General features: G+C 35.7%; 1 long non-coding RNA gene across 1 annotated transcript; it reads right to left on the reverse strand.

The window, feature by feature from the left end:
* Positions 1 to 508: 508 nt before the first annotated feature.
* On the reverse strand, positions 509 to 1,759 carry LOC132101888 (uncharacterized). The gene is made up of 3 exons (XR_009423229.1): positions 1,627 to 1,759; positions 1,274 to 1,370; positions 509 to 623 (listed from the first exon to the last, which is right to left on the reverse strand). It is a non-coding gene; the product is annotated as an uncharacterized LOC132101888 (long non-coding RNA).
* Between the last annotated feature and the right edge of the window lie 7,974 nt (positions 1,760 to 9,733).

The raw sequence follows: 9,733 nt of genomic DNA on the forward strand, positions 1-9,733 counted from the left end.
ATACAGCGAGATACATAATGAGAATCATGTAACCTTTATACTTCAATGTCCAATCATGTGACGTGTGTATTTATGTTGTTAGAGTCAGATTCCAGTATATTACATTGATTACATAATAAGCTTATAAATGACTGCAGGTATAGGCATGGATACACAAGGCACTGATGAAGGGTTGAATCTGAAAACGTTGTGCGCACCTTGCACGAAAACTAGCCAAAAAGCTTACAGGATTTCATGGTCCAGGGGTCACAAATAAAGTGTGTCAAATCTTTTATCCTATTTTTTTGTTTTCTTGGATCAACGCACTGCAAGTTGTTTATTTATCTGTTTGTTGACTACTGTTTGGCGCTATGCTTTTCCATTCTTTCCCTCTTATTCTGTTAAAATAATAACATTTTGTAGATACTGCAAGGTACATGACCACATATACATAGCTTGCTAACATTGAAAAAAAAAAAAAAGTCACACTACAAGCTATAATTGCACTATAAAACAAATGAAAAGCAACACACCGTGGAACAGGATTTCAGCTCCGACATTAACTGCATAATGTGCGCTCTCGAATCTGCCTTTTCAGGTCCACTCACACCAGATTCAGATCTTGACAGCCAACGTGTTACTGCCTGTGTGTGATAAATGGTGGGGAAATATAAAATTATTTATTTAAACTGGTGAGACCTTCAATTAATCTAATCAATGCATTTGGCTAGTATTATTGTGATCAATTGATGGCAAATTGGCCAACAAATAACTGGAAGCGAACAACAAGAAGTCTTGCACCATTCCACCCATTGGCCCTTACCAATCATGGCCTCCTAATAATCCACTTACATTGAATTGGCTCTATCACTCTCTCTCCTCTCTCCACCTATAGCTGGTGTGTGGTGAGCGCACTGGCGCCATTGTACTGTGGCTGCCGTCGCATCATCCAAGTGGATGCTGCACACTGGTGGTGGTTGAGGAGAGATCCCCTGATATGATTGTAAAGCGCTTTGGGTGTACAGTAGTACATATGAAAGTGCTATATAAATGTCTCATTCTATTCTATTCTTCTATTCTAAGTTACAAATGACTGTTTAAGATTTACAACAAAATTTACTTCATTTTTAGGCCATTCATACTGTATATTCTCACTAAACCTTATGTGTCATCCAGTTACCAAACATTTTAACTGTTGTTTTTGATTGAAATTTCAGCACAACAATAATAGATTTATATTGCAAAATGAGCAAAAATCAAAGCAGTCTCCATTCAATCTTAACTTAGTACTTACTTGGGTTACATGGTACCAACAAAGGAGAACATCTGACTCGTTGAACACCTTACGGATAGCATTGATTTCAGCCTGGTCTTTATCAACCATAAAGCACCTAATGAAAATAAGGTAACACTTTACAATAAGGTTCATTAGTTAACATAGAGATAACACCTACTGTAGGCTAGTCATTGAATGCTGTTTAGAAATAAATGCAAGCTGGTTCTGGTTCATAGGGAAAAAAAAGAATTCATAAATTGAATAATGAACCTGAAATAAAGTCATGCATAAAAAGTTAAATTTTAAGGAACTGTGTACCAAAACATTATGTAATAATTGCAATTGAATTTGTTCATATATGTTTGCATTACCTTGGAGGTACAGAAAATGTTGGTTTCAGCTTTTCCAGTGCCAGCTGAAGCATGGCCTGCTTTTCATTTCCCAAGATGATATAGGCAATGGGTATGCCATGACCATGACTGTCCCTGACAACTAATGTAAATAAAGTGCATCATACATGTCCGAATATTTTCAATGTCTTTTGGGGTAACAAAATATGCTCGGTTGTTGAGATCAGTATGCCCTTGTTCCTTTGACCATTCATGTGATTTTAAAAGAATTGTATCTGGCTTAACACCTAGAAATATTAAATCTTGAATATTCTTGACTAACTCTTGATTAATTTTTTCTGAGTGTCCCTCAGAAGAACTTGTTGGGTCATGTCCTGAATGAATGCTGTAAATCCTTTCAACTATAACAAGTTTGTTGAGCCAGTCTGTCCTCTTTTTAAAGGAAACATAGGCCTTACATCCTTTGGCCCTTCGACTTTGGGGTGTGCATGTTCCAGAACGTTTGCATGTGAACAAGAAATATCCATTTTTCTGATTTTGCAGACTTGCAGAATTCACACTCCTGAATTTGCCATCTTTGGATGTGTTTATGGTAGTGAGCCTTTCTTGAATAAATTCACAAGCATCCAAATCTTTTTCTAAAACATGGACTGTTATATCTGTCTCTTTTTTGTTTCCTTTAAATTCCTCCTCTTTGTATACAGATGTCTTTATAAATTCCTCCATATTTGATAAACAAACCCTAAAAAGAAAAGACAAAAATTAGGCTAAAAACATCAATGTAAAGACCTAAAAATCCACGATAATCTCATGAAAGCAATTCAATGCATACTGTAAGCTACTTTTTTATAATATCAGGAAAGCCATTTTTGGAACACATTTTACTATATTATCTGAGGACAACATCATGTAACATAATAAATCAGTGACGACTTGAGGTCAACATTTTACTATATTATCTGAGGGCAACATCATGTAACATAATAAATCAGTGACGACTTGAGGTCAACATATTAATATGATGGTCTGAGGACAACATCATGTAACATAATAAATCAGTGACGACTTGAGGTCAACATATTAATATGATGGTCTGAGGACGACATCATGTAACAGAATAAATCAGTGATGACTTGAGGTCAACATATTAATATGATGGTTTGAGTACAACATCATGTAACAGAATAAATCAGTGATGACTTGAGGTCAACATATTAATATGATGGTCTGAGGATGACATCATGTAAACAGAATAAATCAGTGTTGACTTGAGGTCAACATATTCATATGATGGTCTGAGGACGACATCATGTAACAGAATAAATCCGTGATGACTTGAGGTCAACATATTAATATGATGGTCTGAGGACGACATCATGTAACAGAATAAATCAGTGTTGACTTGAGGTCAACATATTCATATGATGGTCTGAGGACGACATCATGTAACAGAATAAATCAGTGATGACTTGAGGTCAACATATTAATATGATGGTCTGAGGACAACATCATGTAACAGAATAAATTAGTGATGACTTGAGGTCAACATATTAATATGATGGTCTGAGGACGACATCATGTAACATAATAAATCAGTGACGACTTGAGGTCAACATATTAATATGATGGTCTGAGGACGACATCATGTAACAGAATAAATTAGTGATGACTTGAGGTCAACATATTAATATGATGGTCTGAGGACGACATCATGTAACAGAATAAATCAGTGATGACTTGAGGTCAACATATTCATATGATGGTCTGAGGACGACATCATGTAACAGAATAAATCAGTGTTGACTTGAGGTCAACATATTCATATGATGGTCTGAGGACGACATCATGTAACAGAATAAATCAGTGTTGACTTGAGGTCAACATATTCATATGATGGTCTGAGGACGACATCATGTAACAGAATAAATCAGTGACGACTTGAGGTCAACATATTCATATGATGGTCTGAGGACGACATCATGTAACAGAATAAATCAGTGACGACTTGAGGTCAAAATATTAATATGATGGTCTGAGGACGACATCATGTAACAGAATAAATTAGTGACGACTTGAGGTCAACCTATTCATATGATGGTCGGAGGACGACATCATCTAACATAATAAATCAGTGACGACTTGAGGTCAACCTATTAATATGATGGTCTGAGGACGACATCATGTAACAGAATAAATCAGTGACGACTTGAGGTCAACATATTAATATGATGGTCTGAGGACGACATCATGTAACAGAATAAATCAGTGACGACTTGAGGTCAACATATTAATATGATGGTCTGAGGACGACATCATGTAACAGAATAAATCAGTGACGACTTGAGGTCAACATATTCATATGATGGTCTGAGGACGACATCATGTAACAGAATAAATCAGTGACGACTTGAGGTCAACATATTCATATGATTGTCTGAGGACGACATCATGTAACAGAATAAATCAGTGACGACTTGAGGTCAACATATTCATATGATGGTCTGAGGACGACATCATGTAACAGAATAAATCAGTGACGACTTGAGGTCAACATATTAATATGATGGTCTGAGGACAACATCATGTAACAGAATAAATCAGTGATGACTTGAGGTCAACATATTAATATGATGGTCTGAGGACGACATCATGTAACATAATAAATCAGTGATGACTTGAGGTCAACATATTCATATGATGGTCTGAGGACGACATCATGTAACATAATAAATCAGTGATGACTTGAGGTCAACATATTAATATGATGGTCTGAGGACGACATCATGTAACAGAATAAATTAGTGATGACTTGAGGTCAACATATTAATATGATGGTCTGAGGACAACATCATGTAACAGAATAAATCAGTGATGACTTGAGGTCAACATATTAATATGATGGTCTGAGGACGACATCATGTAACAGAATAAATTAGTGATGACTTGAGGTCAACATATTATTATGATGGTCTGAGGACAACATATATGTAACATAATGTAACAGAATAAATAAGCTAATTCAAACGTTTCTCCCTGGATCTCACAGGTAATCGCGCACTGAATGGTCAGTGCGACGCGCAAATGATAAGTTAACGTAACGTTACTATTCTGGGGCTCCAGTTCGAGCGCTAACAAACTGTCGCACCAGCAGAAAATGAGCTCTTATATGGTGTAGCTATGCATACTATGTCTATAATAAATATATACATCTAAACAGTATTTTCATCTTTTTCTTTTTTGAGTCAAGCGATGCTGATCAATTTTGGCTGGCAACTGCCAATTAACTTAACTCGCCAATCCAAGCTAATAATTATTCTTCGATGGTGGACAAATCATAATCTAAAAACAAATATGAATTTTAACATCATCAGCCATGGTAGAAGGAACATGTTAATTAATAGAATGTAAAAAGCTGTTGGTCTTACCTGGTATATTGTGCGCTTGGAAGAGGTGTGTGTGGTTTTTTTTTTTTTTTTTTAAATTTGGTGGACTCGACGGGGGGCACACGGTGATGACATCATAAACGTTGATTGGCTGAGGCAGTTGTTGCCCCAGGGTCATCATAAAGGTATTGGTCTCAGGTCAACTCCCACTTGGCAAAATCAGGACGTGCGTATTGCATATGTGGGCTTGTTTTAGCTTCCTTTGACTAGAACCACTAACTAAACATTAGTACTCTCAGAAGCTCTATACTGATAATCCTGTGCACTAAAGCTGTAACATAAGTTTATGTGCATAGAACATCTAACACCTTAAAAACTGTGTTTCTGCAATGGAAAAATACTATAGTTAGTAAAACAGAAACATCTTTCATGTTGGCAAGTTTTGCAGTTAACATTGCAAAAAGCTATATTCTCTCACTGAGAGATAAGCAGTATTGCATATGTGGGCTTGTTTTAGCTTCTGTTGACCAGAACCACTAACTAAACATTAGAGCTCTCAGAAGCTCTATACTGATAATCGTGTGCACTGAAGCTGTAACATAAGTTTATATGCATAGAACAACTAACACCTTAAAAACTGTGTTTCTGCAATGCAAAAAACAATATAGTTCACAAGTCAGAAACATCTTTCATGTTGGCAAATTTTGCAGTTAACATTGTAAAAAGCTACATTCTCTCACTGAGAGATAAGCAGTATTGCATATGCGGGCTTGTTTTAGCTTCCTTTGACTAGAACCACTAACTAAACATTAGTGCTCTCAGAAGCTCTATACTGATAATCCTGTGCACTGAAGCTGTAACATAAGTTTATATGTATAGAACATCTAACACAATAAAAACTGTTTCTGCAATGCAAAAACACTATAGTTCATAAAACAGAAACATCTTTCACGTTGGCAAGTTTTGCAGTTAACATTGTAAAAAACTACACTGAGAGATAAGCTGTATTGCTTAGAGATAAGCTGTATTGCATATGTGGGCTTGTTTTAGCTTCTTTTGACGAGAACCACTAAATTAAACATTAGTGCTCTCAGAAGCTCTATACTGACAATCCTGAGCACTGAACCTGTAACATAGGTTTATGTGCATAGAACAACTAACACATTAAAAATTGTGATTCTTGCAATGTAAAAAACACATTAGTTCATTAGTCAAAGAGATCATTCATGTTGGCAAGTTTTGTAGTTAACCTTGTAAAAAGCTACATTCTCTCACTGAGAGAGAAGTTGTATTGCATATGTGGGCTTGTTTTAGCTTCGTTTCACCAGAACCACTAAATAAACATTAGTGCTCTCAGAAGCTCTATACTGATAATCCTGTGCACTGAGGCTGTAACATAAGCTTATGTGCATAGAACATCTAACACATTAAAAACTCTGTTTCTGCAATGCAAAAACACTATAGTTCATAAGTCAGAAACATATTTCATGTTGGCAAGTTTTGCAGTTAACATTGTAAAAACCTACATTCTCTCACTGAGAGATAAGCAGTATTGCATATGTGGGCTTGTTTTAGCTTCCTTTGACTAGAACCACTAACTAAACATTAGTGCTCTCAGAAGCTCTATACTGATGATCCTGTGCACTGAAGCTGTAACATAAGTCTATGTGCATAGAACATCTAACACCTTAAAAACTGTGTTTCTGCAATGGAAAAATACTATAGTTTATAAAACAGAAACATCTTTCATGTTGGCAAGTTTTGCAGTTAACATTGCAAAAAGCTACATTCTCTCACTGAGAGATAAGCAGTATTGCATATGTGGGCTTGTTTTAGCTTCTGTTGACCAGAACCACTAACTAAACATTAGTGCTCTCAGAAGCTCTATACTGATAATCCTGTGCACTGAAGCTGTAACATAAGTTTATATGCATAGAACAACTAACACCTTAAAAACTGTGTTTCTGCAATGCAAAAACACTATAGTTCATAAGTCAGAAACATCTTTCATGTTGGCAAGTTTTGCAGTTAACCTTGTAAAAAGCTACATTCTCTCACTGAGAGATAAGATGTATTGCATGTTTGGGCTTGTTTTAGCTTCTTTTGACCAGAACCACTAACTAAACATTAGTGCCCTCAGAAGCTCTATACTGATAATCCTGTGCACTGAAGCTGTAACATATGTTTATATGCATAGAACATCTAACACATTAAAAACTGTGTTTCTGCAATGGAAAAACACTATAGTTCATAACACAGAAACATCTTTCATGTTGGCAAGTTTTGCAGTAAACATTGCAAAAAGCTACATTCTCTCACTGAGAGATAAGCAGTATTGCATATGTGGGCTTCTTTTAGCTTCTTTTGACCAGAACCACTAACTAAACATTAGTGCTCTTAGCTCTATACTGATAATCCTGTGCACTGAAGCTGTAACATAAGTTTATATGCATAGAACATCTAACACCTTAAAAACGGTGTTTCTGCAATGCAAAAAACAATTTAGGCCTAGTTCATAAGTCAAAGAGATCATTCATGTTGGCAAGTTTTGTAGTTAACCTTGTAAAAAGCTACATTCTCTCACTGAGAGAGAAGCTGTATTGCACATGTGGGCTTGTTTTAGCTTCGTTTCACCAGAACCACTAACTAATCATTAGTGCTCTCAGAAGCTCTATACGGATAATCCTGTGCACTGAAGCTGTAACATAAGTTTATATGCATAGAATAACTAACACCTTAAAAACTGTGTTTCTACAATGCAAAAAACAATATAGTTCATAAGTCAGAAACATCTTTCATGCTGGCAAGTTTTGCAGTAAATATTGTAAAAAGCTAAATTCTCTCACTGAGAGATAAGCAGTATTGCATATGTGGGCTTGTTTTAGCTTCCTTTGACTAGAACCACTAACTAAACATTAGTGCTCTCAGAAGCTCTATACTGATAATCCTGTGCACTGAAGCTGTAACATAAGTTTATGTGCATAGAACATCTAACACCTTAAAAACTGTGTTTCTGCTATGCAAAAACACTATAGTTCATAAGTCAGAAATATCTTTCATGTTGGCAAGTTTTGCAGTTAACCTTGTAAAAAGCTACATTCTCTCACTGAGAGATAAGATGTATTGCATGTTTGGGCTTGTTTTAGCTTCTTTTGACCAGAACCACTAACTAAACATTAGTGCTTTCAAAAGCTCTATACTGATAATCCTGTGCACTGAAGCTGTAACATAAGTTTATGTGCATAGAACATGTAACACATCAAAACCTGTGTTTCTGCAATGCAAAAAACACTATAGTTCATAAGTCAGAAACATCTTTCTTGTTGGTAAGTTTTGCAGTCAACATTGCAAAAAGCTTCATTCTCTCACTGAGAGATAAGTTGTTTTGCATATGTGGGCTTGTTTTAGCTTCTTTTGACCAGAACCACTAACTAAACATTAGTGCTCTCAGAAGCTCTATACTGTCAATCCTGAGCACTGAAGCTGTAACATAAGTTTATGTGCATAGAACATGTAACACATTAAAACCTGTGTTTCTGCATTGCAAAAAACACAATAGTTCATAAGTCAGAAACATCTTTCATGTTGGCAAGTTTTGCAGTTAACATTGTAAAAAGCTACATTCTCTCACTGAGAGATAAGTTGTATTCCATATGTGAAATTGTTTTAGCTTAGTTTCACCAGAACCACTAACTAAACATTAGTGCTCTCAGAAGCTCTATACTGATAATCCTGTACACTGAAGCTGTAACATAGGTTTATGTTCATAGAACATGTACCACATCAAAACCTGTGTTTCTGCAATGCAAAAAACACTATAGTTCATAAGTCAGAAACATCTTTCTTGTTGGCAAGTTTTGCAGTCAAAATTGCAAAAAGCTTCATTCTCTCACTGAGAGATAAGTTGTTTTGCATATGTGGGCTTGTTTTAGCTTCTTTTGACCAGAACCACTAACTAAACATTAGTGCTCTCAGAAGCTCTATACTGTCAATCCTGAGCACTGAAGCTGTAACATAAGTTTATGTGCATAGAACATGTAACACATTAAAACCTGTGTTTCTGCATTGCAAAAAACACAATAGTTCATAAGTCAGAAACATCTTTCATGTTGGCAAGTTTTGCAGTTAACATTGTAAAAAGCTACATTCTCTCACTGAGAGATAAGTTGTATTCCATATGTGGAATTGTTTTAGCTTAGTTTCACCAGAACCACTAACTTAACATTAGTGCTCTCAGAAGCTCTATACTGATAATCCTGTACACTGAAGCTGTAACATAAGTTTATGTTCATAGAACATCTAACACATTAAAAACTGTGTTTCTGCAATGCAAAAACACTATAGTTCATAAGTCAGAAACATCTTTCATGTTGGCAAGTTTTGCAGTTAACATTGCAAAAACTTCATTCTCTCACTGAGAGATAAGTTGTTTTGCAAAGTTGGGTTGTTTAAGCTTCTTTTGACCAGAACCACTAACTAAACATTAGTGCTCTCAGAAGCTCTATACTGACAATCCTGAGCACTGAAGCTGTAACATAAGTTTATGTGCATAGAACATGTAACACATTAAAACCTGTGTTTCTGCATTGCAAAAAACACTATAGTTCATAAGTCAGAAACATCTTTCATGTTGGCAAGTTTCGCAGTTTACATTGTAAAAAGCTACATTCTCTCATTGAGAGATAATTTGTATTCCTTATGTGGAATTGTTTTTAGCTTCGTTTCACCAGAACCACTAACTAAAC

This window comes from Carassius carassius, chromosome 23, assembly GCF_963082965.1.
Source record: "Carassius carassius chromosome 23, fCarCar2.1, whole genome shotgun sequence".
NCBI classification, from domain to species: Eukaryota; Metazoa; Chordata; class Actinopteri; order Cypriniformes; family Cyprinidae; genus Carassius; species Carassius carassius.